This window comes from Coregonus clupeaformis, unplaced genomic scaffold, assembly GCF_020615455.1.
Source record: "Coregonus clupeaformis isolate EN_2021a unplaced genomic scaffold, ASM2061545v1 scaf0147, whole genome shotgun sequence".
Lineage (NCBI taxonomy): Eukaryota > Metazoa > Chordata > Actinopteri > Salmoniformes > Salmonidae > Coregonus > Coregonus clupeaformis.
Genome location: NW_025533602.1, coordinates 469,316 through 489,720, shown reverse-complemented (window position 1 = coordinate 489,720; position 20,405 = coordinate 469,316).

Sequence of the window (20,405 nt, the reverse complement as noted above, 5' to 3'; positions counted from 1 at the left end):
AGAATGTTTCATATGAGGTGACAGTATATAATGCCACCTTTTATTTGAGGATATTTTCATACATATCTATGTTACTGTTTAGAAATGAAAGGACTTTATGTGTCTAGTTCTCCCATTTGAAGAAGTCTTAATAATTTGGACATATTCACTTATATTGTATTAAAGTAGTCATAAGTTTAGTATTTGGTCTCATATTCCTTACCTGCAGTGATTACATCAAGCTTGTGATTCTACAAACTTGTTGAATACATTCACAGTTTGTCTTGGTTGTGTTTTGGATTATGTTTTTCCCAATAGAAACTGAATGGTGAATAATGTCCTGTCATTTTGGAGTCACTTCACTTGTATTGTCAGTAAGAACAGAAGAAGTTTCAGAACACTTCTACATTCATGCGGATGCTACTATGATTATGAATTATCATGAATGAATCGTGAGTGATGATGAATGAGAAAGTTACAGAGGAACAAGGATCATACCCCCTCTGTTATTGGTAATGGTGAGAGTTTAGCATATTTTGTTGTAGCCTCTGTAACTTTCTCACTCATTATTATTCATGATTCATTCAGGATTATTCTTAATCATGGCATCATCAGGATTCAGTTAGTAGTGTTTAGAAACATGTTATCTACTCACTTAGACAGAAAATTACTCCAGTTATCATCCACCATTCAGTTACTATTGGGCAAAACATAACCCAAAACACAACCAAAACAAACTGCAAATGCAACCAACGAGTTTGGGACCAAACACACAACTTTTGACTACTTTAATATACTATAAGTTAATTGGTCAGAATACTTATGACTTCTTCCAAATAGGGGGACTGGATACATAAAGTGCTTTCATTTCTAAACGGTGAAACAGATATGTATGAAAATACCCTCAAATAAAAGGTGACATAATATACTGTCACCTCATATGAAACATTTGATCTCAAATCCAAAATGCTGGAGTATAGAGCCACATTTAAAATGTAATCTTCACTGTCAAAATAGATATGGTGTGGACTGTATACTCAATACAATCTAAATCTGATACCTCACTGTCTGTCTTTTGACTGATACTGCTTTTTAAACTGCTCTGGTCAGTCTACTCAAATATTTGTACTATACATGTTTCTCTCTACAAGCAATATTATGAGTAATTTGTCATTTCTAATAATGATACATTAATTTATGAATAGATATGGCAGGTTTTAGGACACTGATGTATCTTAATATGTAGAAAAAATATACTGCCACTATTTTGACCACCAAAGAATAGCAGTGTGGTTTTAATATGATTTGACTCTTTGCAGGCTATCAGGCTGTCTAGTCACAGAGGAAGGCTGTGCTTCTCTGGTCTCAGCTCTGAAGTCAAACCCCTCACACCTGAGAGAGCTGGACCTGAGCTACAATCACCCAGGAGACTCAGGAGTCAGACTGCTCTCTGCTGGACTGGAGGATCCACACTGCAGACTGGAGAAACTCAAGTATGTAGAGGGTTTATGTCAATGTTCATATCAGACATGTTGGAGTTATCAGGCTAGTTAAGACAAACATTCTGACCACCACTTGGACTAAGTTATATAAAGACTGTGTGTGTGTGTGTGTGTGTGTGTGTGGGTCCAGTGTGCGTGTGTGTCCAGTGTGTGTGTGTGTGTGTGTGTGTGTGTGTGTGTGTCCAGTGTGTGTCTGTGTCCAGTGTGTGTTTGTGTCCAGTGTGTGTGTGTGTCCAGTGTGTTTGTGTGTGTGTGTGTGGGTGTGTCTGTCCAGTGTGTGTCCAGTGTGTGTGTTTGTGTGTGTGTCCGGTGTGTGTGTCCGGTGTGTGTGTCTCTGTGTGTCCAGTGTGTGTGTGTGTGTGTGTGTGTGTCTTGTGTCGTGTGTGTGTGTGTTTATCCAGTGTGTGTGTGTTTGTGTGTCCAGTGTGAGTGTGTGCACGTGTATCAGTACACACACTGTACACACACACACACTGGACACACATACACACTGGACACACATACACACAAAGGACACACACACAAAGGACACACACACACACACACACTGGACAAACACACACACTGGACACACACACACTCACACTGGACACACACACACACACACACTAGACACACACACACACTGGATAAACACACACACACTAGACAAACACACATACACTGGACACACACACACACACACTGGACAAACACACACACACACACACACACACACACACACACACTGGACACACACACACACTGGACAAACACAAACACACTAGACAAACACACATACACTGGACACAAACACACACACACACTGGACAAACACACACACACACACACACTGGACACACACACACACACACACACACACTGGACACACACGCACACACACACACTGGACACACACACACTCACACTGGACACACACACACACACACACTAGACACACATACACACTGGACAAACACACACACACTAGACAAACACACATACACTGGACACACACACACACACACTGGACAAACACACACACACACACTGGACACACACACACACACACTGGACACACACACACACTGGACAAACACACACACACTAGACAAACACACATACACTGGACACAAACACACACACACACTGGACAAACACACACACACACACTGGACACACACACACACTGGACACACAGAGACACACACACCGGACACACACACACACACACGCACACACACTGGACACACACTAACAATGGAGACACACACACAAAGGACACACACACACACATATACTCTGGAAACACACACACACACACACAAACACACACACTCGACAAACACACACACACACACACTGGACACACACACACACACACTGGACACACTCACACACACACACACTGGACACACACACACACACACACACTGGACACACACACACACACACTTGACTTACACACACACACTGGACAGACACACACACACACACACTGGACACACACAAACACACACACTGGACACACACTGGACACACACACTGTGTCCAGTGTGTGTGAATACAGTGTGTGTGTCCAGTGTGTGTGTGTGTGTGTGTGTGTGTGTGTGTGTGTGTGTGTGTGTGTGTGTCCAGTGTATGTGTGTGTCCAGTGTGTGTGTGTGTGTCCAGTGTGTGTGTGTGTGTGTTTGTCCAGTGTGTGTGTGTGTGTGTTTGTCCATTGTGTGTGTGTGTGTGTGTGTGTGTGTGTGTGTGTGTGTGTGTGTGTGTGTGTGAGTTCAGATGTATCCCTCAATGACTGTCTGTTCTTCTGCTTACCGTTACAGTGTGGAACATGGTGGAGAGAACACAATGAAACCTGGACTTAGAAAATGTGAGTGTTGACTGCTGTGAAGAATATGACTAAGAATAAGTCTTAATTCAAGTGAAGTCAAAGTCAAAGACCACCATCATTACTTACTTGGTCATATTAAATATCAGCTGTAGTTCTACAGAAGCACAAATCAGGGACACCAAAGTTTACAAAGAGTTGATTTGACAATGTGTGTGTCTGTGTGGTGTTTTCCTGTTACATTAGAAATGTGTGTGTGTGTGTGTGTGTGTGTGTGTGTGTGTGTGTGTGTGTGTGTGTGTGTGTGTGTGTGTGTGTGTGTCCGTCCAGTGTGTGTGTGTGTGTCCGTCCAGTGTGTGTGTGTGTGTGTCCAGTGTGTGTGTGTGTGTGTCCAGTGTGTGTGTCAGTGTGAGTGTGCAGTGTGAGTGTGTCCAGTGTGTGTGTAATTAATGGGAATAAGTGTGTTTTATATTACCATACAGTATAACATATGATCATTCAACAAATCTCAAGTTACCTTAACTTCTCATTTTGATACCTAGAAACATCTACATTAAATGAATTAATGAAACGTGAGTTAACATTCTAATTTGAATGATGATGATTTCTAATATTGTGTCTGGTTTCATCCATCAGATGTCTGTGATCTCACACTGGACCCAAACACAGTACACAGACTCCTCTCTCTGTCTGAGAAGAACAGAAAGGTGACTTGGAGGACAGAGGTGCAGCCGTATCCTGATCACCCAGAGAGATTTGAGGACTGTGGACAGGTGCTGTGTAGAGAGGGTCTGACTGGACGCTGTTACTGGGAAGTAGAGTGGAGTGGGAATGTGGCTGTTATAGGAGTGGCATATAAAGGAATCAGCAGGAGAGGAGGGGGTAATGACTGTGGGATTGGATACAATGACAAGTCCTGGAGTCTGATCTGCTTTAACTACAGTTACTCTGCCAGGCACAATAATAAGTCCACTACCATAGACGTCCCCTCCTCCAGCTCCCACAGAGTAGGAGTGTATCTGGACTGGCCAGCCGGCACTCTGTCCTTCTACAGAGTCTCCTCTGACACACTGACCCACCTGAACACATTCCACTCCACATTCACTGAGCCCCTCTATCCAGGGTTTTGGGTTCATGTTGAATCCTCAGTGTCCCTGTAAATAATAACCATGGTAACACTGACACACACACACACACACACACACACACTGGACAAACACACTGGACACACTCACACACTGGATACACACACACACACACACACACACAACCTGGACACACACACACACTGGACACACACAAACACTGGACACACACACACACACTGGACACAAACACACATACTGAACACACACACAAACTGGACACACACACTGACACACACTGGATACAAAAACACTGTACACACACACACACACACATACACACACTGACACACTGGACAGACACACAATGGACACACACAAACACTGGACACACACACACACACTGGACACACACAAACATACTGAACACACACACACTGGACAAAAACACATTGGACACACAAACACACACACAGGACAGACACACACAAACTGGACACACACTGGATAAACACACCCACACACACACACTGGACACACACAAACACTGGACACACACACACACACTGAACACACACACACTGGACACACACACACTGGACACACACTCAAACACACAGAGGACACACGCACACACTGGACACACACACTGGACACACTTAAACACACACACACACACACACACACACACACACACACTGGACACACACACACCTGACACACACGCACACACAGGACACACACACACACACCGACACACACACACTGGACACACACACACACACAGGACACACACACAGGACACACACACACACTGGACACACACACACTGGACACACACACTCACACACACTGGACACACACACACACCTGACACACAAACACTGGACACACACACAGGACACACACACACTGGACACACACACACACACTGGACACAAACACACACACTGGAGACACGCACTCACACACACTGTACACCCACAAACACACACACACACTGTACACCCACAAACACACACACACACTGGACACTCACACTGGACACTCACACTGGACACACACATACACACTGGACACATATACACACGACACAGGACACACACACTGGGCACACACAAACACACTGGGCACACACACACACACACACACTGGACACCAGAGGTGTGGACTCGAGTCATGTGACTTGGACTCGAGTCAGACTCGAGTCATGAATTTGATGACTTCAGACTCGACTCGACAAAATGTACAAAGACTTGCAACTCGACTTGGACTTTAACATCAATGACTCGTGACTTCACTTGGACTTGCGCCTTATGACTCGAGAAGACTTGCTACGAGGACTTGTAATGACTTGCAAAGGCTTGCTAAGAGGACTTGGAAATGACTCAAAACTAAAATGTAGGACTTTGGACTCTGACTTGAGACTTGATGGCTTTGACTTTTGACTCGACTTGGGACTTGCCTCATCTTTGACTCGACTTGACTCGGGACTCGAGGGCAAAGACTTGAGACTTACTTGTGACTTGCATAACAATGACTTTGTCCCACCTCTGCTGGACACACACACCCTGACACACACAGGATAGACACACACACTGGACACACACACACACACACACACACACACACTCACACACACTGGACACACACACACACATACTGGACACACACACTGGACACACACACACACACACTGGACACACACACATATACACTTACACACACACACACACATTCACACACACTGGAAACACACACACACTGGACACACACCCTGGACAAACACACACACACTGGACACACACACTCAGACACTAAGGACACACACAAACACACACACACACTGGACGCACACACTGGACACACACACATACGCTTGACACACACACACTGGACACACACACAGGACACACACACCGGACAAACACCTGACACACACACACACACTGGACACCCACACACACACACACACACACACACACACTGGACACATGCACTCACACACACTGGACACACACAAACACACACACACACTGGACACACGCACTGGACACACACTGGACACACACACATGCGCTGGACACACACACCGGACACAGACACACACTCACACTTGACCCACACACATACACACTGGACACACATACACACGACACACACACATACACACTGGACACATACACACCCTGACACACACACACACACACACACACACACACACACACACAGGACACACACACTGGACACACACACACACTGGGCACACACACACACACTGGACACACACACACCTGACACACACACACACACACACACACACACACACATGACACACACAAGGACAAACACACACACACTGGACACACACACAAACACACACACACTAACACACTGGACACACACACACACACTGACACACACACATACACACTTACACACACACACACACACTCATACACACTTGAAAACACACACAAACACTGGACACACACCCTGGACACAGACACACACATTGGACAAACACACTCACACACACTGAACACACACACACACACACACACTGGACACACACACACTGGACACACACACATACGCTGGACACACACACTGGACACACACACACACTCACACTGGACCCACACACATACACAGTGGACACACACACACATGACACACACACACACCTGACACACACACACACAGGACACACACACACACACCTGGACACACACACTCACACACACTGGACACACACACACACACACTGGACACACGCACACACACTGGACAAACACACACACTGGACACACACAAACACACAGACTGGACACACACACACACACACACACACACCTGGACACACACACATAATCTGGACACACACACACTGGACACACACACACACACACTGGACACACACACACACACACACACACACACAGGACACACACACTGGACACACACACACACACTGGACACACACACACACACTGGACACACACACCTGACACACACACACACACAGGACACACACACAGGACACACACACACACACGCACACTCAAACACACTGGACACACACACACACATTTGCTAGAATGTGTGAATCAAATATTAAAGACTTGGGGCATGAACTACATCAGTTCAGAAGAATTTGACAAAGGAAAATCCAGAGTGGCATGCAGAGACCCTCCATTGTAGTAGAGATAACATTATTCATTCAGCCTTATAAAGAAGTTTTCTTTGAGCTCTTTAAACTGTGTAGAATATCTGTTTAAATCCCTGTTAGTACCGCTTCTTGTGAACAGAGTTTTTCTGCTCTAAAGCTGGTAAAACGTATCTTAGGTCCACAATGTCAGATGAGAGATTAAGCAATTTAGGTGTATTAAGTATTGAGTCAAGAAGAGCAAAGGCCTTGAATCCAGATGAATTGCGAATCTTTTTGTAAGAAACCACAAAAACCGTAGAATACAGTTGATGTAACTGATAGTGAATATGTAATGCAAATGACAAAATGTAAATGCAAATAATAAATAGTTGAATGGATTATAAACATGGTCATTTGTCTATTAATGTCTGCAATGCAGTGGAGAAAACGACATGACAACAATAATGTGTGATGTAACTGGCCCCTCTAACAGTACAACTGGCCCCCAGCCTGGCCCCTCCCCACTGGGAATGTTCTAGAACCACCACTGCTGCTACGGCGACATTGGCCCAGTTATTGTTGAATAATAACGAAGCTAGGTCAATTCAATTCAAATAATATAGCTAGTAACTTCAAAAATACTTACAGCTGAAATACACTGCCGTTTTCTTTGTGAACATGGTGAGATGGAGGAAGCCGCATCCACATGTAGAGTTGTGGGGAGGGACAAGTTTCCCAAATAGACACTGTGGCTTTGGATCAGGTTTAAATTCCCCCACTAATGATCCTTGTTAGGTTTGGGGGAGGGAAGCTGATCCTAGATCTGTATCTAGGGGAAACTTCACCCCAGCAAAGAGAAGATGGGGGGAAGAGGAGGAGAGAGAAGCGTTGCTCTCAGGGATTGACAGATCATGTACAAAATCTACCAGTAGGGAAATTGGTGTCAGAATATAATATCTGACCTTTAGCAGTTCTAATGTCTTCATTTGCTCCATTTCATTAGTCTTGTTGATTGATTGCTGATATCTAGTTTCACAGGTGAGATGGTGTTGATGGAGAGCATCCATCCGTTTTAGTACTGCATTAATAGTAATGCATTCATAGACATATAGTTGATACTGGTGGTCCTACCAATCCACCACTTCACTCCATTAACCCTACACTTGCTGCTCGGGGCATGGTGGTTTGTCTCAATGTATCTGACTTTAGGTCAGTTTTTAAGGTTCAGAAGGTCAAGATTGTGTTTGGCGCTGTGTCAGGAGCACTAGTAGTAGTGCTGCCGCTCCCAGATCACACATTGTCCTATATAAGTATATACTGTAGCAAGCTGAACCCAACACCTACCAATTACCACCTTCTGATTCCTTGGTGTAATGGATAAGGTGTTGGCTTGATAGGTGCTGGACCTGGGTTCGAGTCCTGGTTAGACTATTCCTTAATTCGTTACATTGGTGTCAGAAGTGGGATCGTACCTGTGAGGCCATCAAAGAGGCATGTACACATGAGAGACTTGCTATAAAGAGTGTGGGGCATGCTCTCCCTGAAGGAATGGGGTAATGTAGCGACCTTAATCCAACACCTAGCGACATCATCGAGAGGTTCGGACCTCTTGGCGTAGCGCTTGTTGGGTTCTGACTTCTAAACATGAAATCTGACTTATTCATATCACTGAGGGAGAGAGGGGGAATGTATAACGTTCCCATTCTGTCAGGAAAGCGTTATTGTTAGTCATCAGGGATCCTATTGGAAAAGAAGAGACACAGTCTGGTACAAGTCAACATGACAGCCGTGAGTTGGGGAGGAGTGAGCAATTTGGGCAGAGGTCAGGTTAGATGAGGTGAGGAAGAACATATTCACTAATCTTCTGGATAGCAACAGAGGGGTGTATTGGCTGTTCAGATGTGGAAGGAGGCTCAGCATAGGAGGGGAAAGGGTTAAATACCAGTGCTTGTGTGAATATGTTCTTTGTCTTATGCAGCTGTATGATCCAATGGGTGAATAAACTTGGTTTGAGCTTTACTAACGTCCCTGAGTTTTACTAGGTTCATTTAGAACCTAACACGCTTAAGGTGTTGGCTTGACAGTTGATGGATCCAGGTTCAAAACCCGTTTGGGGCTACCCCCTGAATTCACTACAATATATTTGCTTGCCTACGGGCAGGGAGACCCGGTTTGAGACGAAAGGGCATTACACCGTTGCTGTTTGCAAAAATGTATGTGTATTATCTCCCGAGTGGCGCAGTGGTCAATTCCAGGCGCTGTCGGAGCGGCCGCGACCAGAGACCCATGGGGTGGTGCACAATTGGCCCAGCGTCGACCTGGGTCCATCAACTGTCAAGCCAACACCTTGCGTGTTAGGTTCTAAATGAACCTAGTAAAACTCAGGGACGTTGTAAAGCTCAAACCAAGTTTATTCACCCATTGGATCATACAGCTGCATAAGACAAAGAACATATTACAGATTTTTGTCCAGAGCGACTTACAGTTAGTGAGTTTTTTTCATACTGGGAATCGAACCCACAACCCTGGCGCTTGCAAACGCCATGCTCTACCAACTGAGCTACATCCCTGCCGGGCCATTCCCTCCCCTACCCTGGACGACGCTGGGCCAATTGTGCACCGACCCATGGGTCTCCTGGTCGCGCCGCTCACGACAGAGCCTGGATTGAACCACGATCTCTAGTAGACCACTGCGCCACTCGGGAGATAATACACATACACATACATATACACACTATATACACATATATATATATATATACAGTGAGGGAAAAAGGTATTTGATCCCCTGCTGATTTTGTGATCAACAGTTCTTTTGTGTTTCTTCCATTTGCGAATAATCGCACCAACTGTTGTCACCTTCTCATCAAGCTGCTTGGCGATGGTCTTGTGGCCCATTCCAGCCTCGTTGTAGGTCTCAATCTTGTCCCTGACATCCTTGGAGAGCTCTTTGGTCTTGGCCATGGTGGAGAGTTTGGAATCTGATTGATTGATTGCTTCTGTGGACAGGTGTCTTTTATACAGGTAACAAACTGATATTAGGAGAACTCCCTTTAAGAGTGTGCTCTAATCTCAGCTCGTTACCTGTATAAAAACACCTGGAGCCAGAAATCTTTCTGATTGAGAAGAGGGTCAAATACTTATTTCCCTCATTAAAATGCAAATCAATTTCATAACATTTTGAAATGCTTTTTCTGGATTTCTTTGTTGCTGTTCTGTCTCTCACTGTTCAAATAAACCTACCATTAAAATTATAGACTGATCATTTCATTGTCAGTGGACAAACGTACAAAATCAGCAGGGGATCAAATACTTTTTCCCTCACTGTGCGCCATAACATACAGTACATATCCTTTTTTTAAATATATTCCCCTTTATTACTTTTCAACCCCACCACCCCTTCCCTACTTGGAGTAACTCGTCTAACAACAATGCTTAGGCCTTTGCTTCCAGCTTATACTTCACTATCTACATTTTATGGACACAGTCAATTTTACAATAATTATATTTTGTTTGTTTTTGCTCCTGAACTTCTTCTACTCTCAACCTCTCTGATCATTTTCATGATGTCCATCCGGTTTGCTTCTATATGCCATATCTTTCTAACTGTAGCTCTTTCCCAAAAGCTCCCAACTTACAACCTATATACTTATTATGGACACAGTATGCTTATCGTATTAGTTATCTTGTTATTATTTTGTTGTTAGTTGTAATTAGTCCCATCCTTCAACTCCATTCAACCCCTCCCATCTATCTCTTAACACCATCCATATAGATTTCTATTTGCCATATATTTTCTACTGTACAGTGATGTTTTACAAAACTTCTGAACCTTTCTATTAATTAATATTATTACTATATTGTATTTTTATGTAAAATATCAGTATTTTTAAGTAAAAATGTATATTATTAAATGTAAATTCTACAGGTTACTCTACATTTTATGCAGGAGGTACACGAAGTCATTGATGTGGATCAAGAAGCAGGCATCACAACCAGAAGTGATTGTTATAGAGGATAACGAGTTTGAGGAACAACAGACAGAAGCTGTATCTTTACTCAGTCACTCGCCATCAAGATATTTTAGACGTGAGTCAACATTTAAATGGGTAATAATCTTTATATAATAAGCAAAACAAAGGTGTACTATGTTTTAAAAACCTAATCTTGTGTTTACAGCTGACACTCGTTCAACCCAGCATTATGGACTCCTCCGTTGAATGACTGCTTGAATGATTGTGAAAACGACGTTCTCCTCTCTTTCTGTACAGCAGGCTTTGACATAGACGAAACTCAAACCAACCCAAGAACAGAGGGATTGTCATACCTAGACACGCCTCCAAACCCCGAGGCGTTGAGTATATAATAGAGCACCGACACTATTTCAAAGTCCAGCACGGCTCCACAGACACATAGTTCAAGTTGACAGAATGGCTTCACCTTTGACCGAGGAGAACGATTGGTCTGAAAACGACTGGATTGAAGAACATGCTCTTTATGGATATGGTCTGTTTTATTATAGATATAACTTTTAATGACTATGTTAAAAACAATATTATGATTATTATTTTTGTAAAAAGACAGACTCAGACAATGGACAGTGGGAAGATAACACGCCTTCCATGACTCCACAGAAAAACAGGTTTAGTCAACAAACAGACAGCTATTTCTCTGTAACCCAAGTCCGAACAGTGAGAAACAGAAACAGTGAGTTAGGATATATTGATATGTTAACACATAATACATTAACTGTTTAAAAAAGCATTATATATTTTTGTTATGTATAAAAATAAAAAATAAATTGTTTTTATGTATTCTTATAATGTATTTATTATTATTATTATTATTATTATTTTAATACATATTTTTTTATATTTTTATTCTATTGATTTTGAGACTCCTCCAAGGCCTATAAAGGCATTGCAGACCCAATACAACAAGAGGAAGAGGAGGAAGAGGATGATGATGATATACTGATTACTGCGTCTAAACAGGTCCATACATTCAATGATGATATACTGATTACTGCATCTATATAGATCTTCAAGATAGGTTTCTCACAGCCTTTTACAGGGCCTCTGAAAGCCAGAAATGTCCAGTTACAGCAAATGTATGATTGCTTTGCTAAACGTGGTACATCCAAGACATAGCCTTCTGGAAGAAAAAACATGCCAAGTTTGATAAGCAGCAATCTGATAAAAAAACCCAAACAAACGATATAGCCGTATGTAACAAGGATACTTCTAGAATACCCCTAGAACTAAACTCCTTCATCAAACAAATGAAGGATCTAGGACCAACCCCTACACAACAACACACACCTCCTTTAACTCAGACAAATGAGGACACATTATCACAGGTACTCCCAGAACTTAGCTCCTTAATTAAACAAATTAACGAGCTGACCCCACCCTAAATTAGACAACCCCCAACCTCACGTATGTGGTATCCCACTGCCCTATCTGTAAAGGGCCTTTGAAAAGCAGAGACCCGAAGTGGCTCAAGAATTGGAACATGAGTGCTACCTTCAACCATCAGATGAAGATGAACATTCAGAGAAATGTGTGTTTTATGACTTTGAGAGTAATCAACAATCAGGGTTTCATCTGCCTATTTCTGTATCTACTGACTTTCGGGTGAAAAGTGGTCGGCAGAGGACCCCAATGGTAACTACTCTTTCTGAAACGTTTCTGAAAAACCCCAGTACAAAAGCCTTGTGATCATTCAGATCAAGAAAGAGCCTGACGTGTGTATGGTGTATGGTCTGAGTTGTAAATGAGAACTTGTTCTCAACTGGCCTCTTACCTGGTTAAATAAAGGTGTTAAATAAAATAATAAAATGGGTCACCGTTGAATTCTCTAAGGCTATAGAGAAAGTCTTTGAAGTGTGGAACTTTCCCGAGGAAAATCAGACACTCTTTTTAAGAGTACATCAATACCTTCTTGAGAGGCAAGCAAATGGCTTCAGGGTTTCCTGCATCAGTCACTGATCAAGAGAGCAAAGACAGATACATTCAGGACTATCATGAAAAAGAGGCATACATTTACATTTTACATTTACGCTATTTTTAGAAGACGCTCTTATCCAGAGCGACTTACAGTTATGTGCATACATTATATATATATTTTTAAACCCCTGTAATACTGGGAGTATAACGTCTTGGACCCTGACAGAATAGAGGTCAACAAGCTGTAAAAATAAAGGTGTGCAAGCTTTTTCTTGAACAGTTTGGGGGCATATTTGCCCAGAGAAGCAATATGTTAACAACATATATCATTAAAGATCCCGAAGAATTTATGGGATTGTTTTTCAGACCAATCAGACATTTCAAATGTTTTGTTCTGAATCAAGACAAAGCTCTGGTGTAATGGAGACGTAACATGTTCTACCCCGAGTAATGGAAACGTGTTTCTAGCAGCTTTACCACGGCCTATGGGCGACTTGAACTACACACCCTCATGGAGCAGCTGCAGAGTCGGGTTCTTTACCATGACACAGACTCTGGGGTCTATGGAAGCAAACCTGGGATTGGAACCCCCCTCTTAGCAACTATCTGGGTGGTTTAACGAGTGAACTCAAGATGGTGACCATATCATAGAGTGGTCATCCTGTGGACCCAAACGCTATGCTTTTAGGACTAAAAACAATCACGTAGTGTTGAAAGCTAAGGCGTGACACAAAACTGTGAAAATTCCTGCGTGTAAACTTGGAATCAATCACACGCTTAGTCGAGGTTTTATAAACGACCGAAATAGTGTTTTAGAAATGTTGAAACTCCTACAAAAAGATTGTTAGGGAATTAAAAGGGGTTCCATCTACGTAATGCCCCCACTTACTAAAATATTCCGGGTCGTCTGTGACAAGAGATGACTTTTACCTGACGGGACCACTTTACCCTTTGGTTACTGACTTTATGTTACAATCCTTTTACCTGAGACGGGACCACCTTTACCCCTTTGGTTACTGACTTTATGTTCCAATCCTTTTACCTGACGGGACCACCTTACCCTTTGGTTACTGACTTTTATGTTCCAATCCTTTTACCTGACGGGACCACCTTACCCTTTGGTTACTGACTTTATGTTCCAATCCTTTTACCTGACGGGACCACCTTACCCTTTGGTTACTGACTTTATGTTCCAATCCTTTTACCTGACGGGACCACCTTACCCTTTGGTTACTGACTTTATGTTCCAATCCTTTTACCTGACGGGACCACCTTACCCTTTGGTTACTGACTTTATGTTACAATCCTTTTACCTGACGGGACCACTTTACCCTTTGGTTACTGACTTTATGTTACAATCCTTTTACCTGACGGGACCACTTACCCTTTGTGTTACTGACTATGTTCCAATCCTTTTACCTGACGGGACCACCTTACCCTTTGGTTACTGACTTTATGTTCCAATCCTTTTACCTGACGGGACCACCTTACCCTTTGGTTACTGACTTTATGTTCCAATCCTTTTACCTGACGGGACCACCTTACCCTTTGGTTACTGACTTTATGTTCCAATCCCTTTTACCTGACGGGACCACCTTACCCTTTGGTTACTGACTTTATGTTCCAATCCTTTTACCTGACGGACCACCTTACCCTTTGGTTACTGACTTTATGTTCCAATCCTTTTACCTGACGGGACCACCTTACCCTTTGGTTACTGACTTTATGTTACAATCCTTTTACCTGGCCGGACCACCTTACCCTTTGGTTACTGACTTTATGTTCCAATCCTTTACCTGACGGGGACCACCTTACCCTTTGGTTACTGACTTTATGTTCCAATCCTTTACCTGGCGGGACCACCTTACCCCTTTGGTTACTGACTTTATGTTCCAATCCCTTTTACCTGACGGGAGCACCTTACCCTTTGGTTACTGACTTTATGTTCCAATCCTTTTTACCTGGCGGGACCACCTTACCCTTTGGTTACTGACTTCATGTTCCAATCCTTTTACCTGACATGGACCACCTTACCCTTTGGTTACTGACTTTATGTTCCAATCCTTTTACCTGACGGGACCAATTCCTTACCCTTTGGTTACTGACTTTATGTTCCAATCCTTTTACCTGACGGGACCACCTTACCCTTTGGTTACTGACTTTATGTTCCAATCCTTTTACCTGGCGGGACCACCTTACCCTTTGGTTACTGACTTTATGTTCCAATCCTTTTACCTGACGGGACCACCTTACCCTTTGGTTACTGACTTTATGTTCCAATCCTTTTACCTGACGGGACCACCTTACCCTTTGGTTACTGACTTTATGTTACAATCCTTTTACCCTGACGGGACCACCTTACCCTTTGGTTACTGACTTTATGTTCCAATCCTTTTACCTGACGGACCACCTTACCCTTTGGTTACTGACTTTATGTTCCAATCCTTTTACCTGACGGGACCACCTTTTACCCTTTGGTTACTGACTTTATGTTCCAATCCTTTTACCTGACGGGACCACCTTACCCTTTGGTTACTGACTTTATGTTACAATCCTTGTGTGTCTTAACACTGAAGATACAATGGATGCTGTAGAAGGTTTTGATCCTAGGTTGCAACTACCATTTTCAGCCTTAATCGCAGGACCATCCAATAGCGGTAAAACTTGTTTTGTAAAAAGGATTTTAGAGAATTCTGAACATGTATTCTCAGAAACCTGACAATATTGTGTGGTGTTATTCATGTTATCAACTTTTGTATGATGAGTTGTTGAAGAAAATAAAAATCTAATTTGTTGAAGGAATACCAGCATCCATGTGTGATGATGAATTCTTACCTCCTCATAAAAAAATCTGCTGGTTTTGGATTATATGTTTTTTGCCGGTAGTGAACATCCTGAAATAGCTCAAGCTTTTACTCAATATACAGATCAAAATCATCAAAACTTGTCAGTGTGTTACTTCGTACAAAATGTGTTTCACCAAGGTAAAATAGCCGTACCATTAGCTTGAACGCCAATTACTTGGTTTAATTCAAAAACCCTAGAGACAAACTACAAATAAACATTCTAGCCGGAAATCCTACTTCATGGAAAGCAATGAGACGCCACAAAGCTCTGTTTTCTTATTTAATCGTGAATTTAAAATCGGTTGGACACAGAGTGTGATGGCCAATAAAATGTACTTAGTACCTAAACAAGATTTGGATAGACGTTGTTATGGAAACAGGTAAATCCAAATCAAATCAAATCATATTTTATTAGCCACATGCGCCGAGTACAACAGTTGCAGACATTACAGTGAAATGCTTACTTACAGCCCTTAACCAACAGTGCATTTATTTTTTAACAAAAAGTAAAATAAAACAACAACAAAAAAGTGTTGAGAAAAAGAGCAGAAGTCAAATAAATAACAGTAGAGAGGCTATATATATACAGGGGGGGGTACCGGTGCAGAGTCAATGTGCAGGGGCACCGGCTAGTTGAGTGGTTGAGTAATATGTACATGTATGTAGAGCTAAAGTGACTATGCATGAATAATTAACAGAGTAGCAGCAGCGTAAAGGATGGGGTGGGGGGGGCAGTGCAAATAGTCCGGGTAGCCATGATTAGCTGTCTGATGATTAGAGTCTTATGGCTTGGGGGTGAAGCTGTTGAGAAGCCTTTTGGACCTAGACTTGGCACTCCGGTACCGGTACGGTAGCAGAGAGAACAGTCTATGACTAGGGTGGCTGGAGTCTTTGACAATTTTGAGGGAAGCCTTCCTCTGACACGCCTGGTATAGAGGTCCTGGATGGCAGGGAACCTGGCCCCAGTGATGTACTGGAAGTCGTACGCACTACCCTCTGTGTGCTTGTGGTCGGAGGCCAAGCAGTTGCCATACCAGGCGGTGATCGCAACCAGTCGGGATGCTCTCGAATATGCTTTGTCGTGCCATCTTCACGACTGTCTTGGTGTGTTTGGACCATGATAGTTCGTTGATGATGTGGACTCTCAACCTGCTCCACTACAGCCCCGTCGATGACAATGGGGGCGTGCTCAGTCCTCTTTTTTTTTTCCTTTAGTCCACAATCATCTCCTTTGTCTTGGTCACGTTGAGGGAGAGGTTAAGTTATCCTGGCACCACACTGCCAGGTCTCTCGGCCTCCTCCCCTATGGGCTGTATCATCATTGTCGGTGATCAGGCCTCCACTATTAATAAGTCGTCGGGAAACTTAATGATGGTGTTGGAGTTGTGCCTGGCCATGCAGTCATGAGTGAACAGGGGAGTAGCAGGAGGGGCCCCGTGTTGAGGATCTACGTGGCAGATGTGTTGTTGCCTTACCCTTACCACCTGGAGGCGGCCCGTCAGGAAGTCCAGGATCCAGTTGCAGAGGGAGGTGTTTAGTCCCAGGGTCCTTAGCTTAGTGATGAGCTTTGAGGGCACTATGGTTTTGAACGCTGAGCTGTAGTCAATGAATAGCATTCTCACGTAGGTGTTCCTCTTGTCCAGGTGGGAAAGGGCTGTGGAGTGCAATAGATTGCAATTCATCTGTGGATCTGTTGGGACGGTATGCAAATTGGAGTGGGTCTAGGGTTTCTGGGATAATGGTGTTGATATGAGCCATGACCAGCCTTTCAAAGCACTTCATGGCTAAGCAGACGTCAGTGCTACGGGTCGGGTAGTCATTTAGGCAGGTTACCTTAGTGTTCTTGGGCACAGGGACCATGGTGGTCTGCTTGAAACCTGTTGGTATTACAGACTCAGTCAGGGACATGTTGGAAAATGTCAGTGAAGACACACTTACCAGTTGGTCAGCACATGCTCGGATTACACGTCCTGGTAAACATCAGAAAACATTTGCTTTGTTTCCAAACTTAATGACTAATAAAATGTCAGATCAGGAGTTCACTGTCTCAATCTACCACAACTGCTGCTCTCTCTGTATGAGGGAGAGACAGAGAGAGACAGACAGACAGGGACAGAGAGACAGACAGAGAGACAGAGAGAGAGACAGACAGAGAGACAGACAGAGAGACAGAGCAGACAGAGAGACAGACAGAGAGAGACGAGAGAGAGAGACAGAGAGAGACAGAGAGAGAGCAGAGAGAGAGAGATGAGATAGAGAGAGAGACAGAGACAGGAGAGAGAGCAGAGAGAGACAGAGCAGAGAGACAGAGAGAGACAGAGAGAGAGGAGAGAGAGAGACAGAGAGAGAGAGAGACAGGAGAGAGACAGGGAGAGACAGAGAGAGACAGAGAGAGAGCAGAGAGAGACAGAGAGACAGAGCGAGAGAGACAGGGAAGAGAGACAAGGGGAGAGACAGAGAGAGAGACAGAGAGACAGAGAGAGAGAGACAGGGAGAGAGACAGGGAGAGACAGAGAGAGACAGAGAGAGAGACAGAGAGAGAGACAGAGAGAGAGACAGACCCTGCAGCCTTTGGGTCAAACTTCACACATCACTTCAGAGCGTGCATAAGCACATTCCTCAATCTCTCATGGTTTAATAATTCATTTGCTTAATTCATATTATAAATGCAGATCGGTCATGCTGTCACTTCACATTCTCATATGTTGCGTTAGGAAAACAGAAACACACACTCCAAATCACCAAGCACATCCTCCTGGGGAAACGACTCAACTATTCACACAGTAATTCTATCCTCTCAAAAATGCTACTCAGAAAAGGGGAAAAGTATGTCAATGAATCAATGAACCAACCAACCAATCAGTAACCAGTGTGATGTGTGGCAGGACCAGTGGAGGTGAAAAGTTCAGAACACTGATATTAAACTGTAATAAATCACCCTCAACGGGGCTGGACTAAACCGGAAGCATCGGATTTTCAGAAAGCAGAGAGGAAGCGGTAGAGGCCAGCCTGAAAACCGGAAGCTTCCGGTTTCTTCCAGCCCCACTCAGGCGATTTCTTTAACGCCTGCTACGTCAGGTTGGTAACTAACAGAACTAGCATATTAACTCAGTTGGGATGATGAAGGGTTGTGGCAGGAGGAAACCTTGATGACACACAACACTTGTCCAATCCTGCCTCCCCTTTTCTCACCCCTCCCGAAAAGTGTGCACTCGTTCACTCCTCGTGGATTTTTTAGAAATATTGTGAAACTCCATCAAGGCACCATGCTCACGCCATTCCAATGATTTTACATTCTCGAGGGGAGTGAACGAGTCCACTTCAGGAAGAAGGGGGAGAGGAGTAGAAACATACTTTTTTCCTCTTTCTCTCTCGTGGTGGGTTACAGTATATATCATAGTTCTTATTTTCAGACCTTGTTTAATTTTTCATCTTTTCCCTCCATATCCATTGGCACATTCACATCTTCTCCTGTCCTCTCTCCTCCTCCTCCTCCTCCCCTCCCTCCTCCTCCTCCCACTCCTCCTGGCACATTCTATTCCTTCTCTCTCCACCTGTTTAAAAAGACCAACACTGACACCTACTGGGCAATCAACTTTCTTCCTCCTTCCTCCTCCACCGCCTCCTCCTCCTCCTCCTCCACCCACCTCTTCCTCCTCCTTCTCCTCTTCCTCCTCCACCTCCTCCTCCTCCTCCACCTCTTCCCTCCTCCTCCTCCTCCTCCTCCCATCTCCTCCTCCACCTCCACCTCACCTCCACCACCTCTTCCCCTCCTCCTCCTCCACCTCCTCCTCCACCTCCTCCTCCTCCTCCTCCACCACCCTCTTCCTCTCCTCCTTCCTCCTCCTCCTCCTCCACCTCCTCCCTCCTCCTCCTCCTCCCTCCTCTTTCTGGCACTATTCACATATTCCTTCTCTCTCGCTCTGTTTAAAAAGAGCAACACACACCTACCACTGGGCATCCACTTTCTTCTCCTTTCCTCCCTCCTCCTCCTCCTCCTCCTCCTCCTCCTCCTCCTCCTCCTCTCCTCCTCTCCATCATCCTCCACCACCTCCTCCTCCACCACCACCACCTCCTCCTC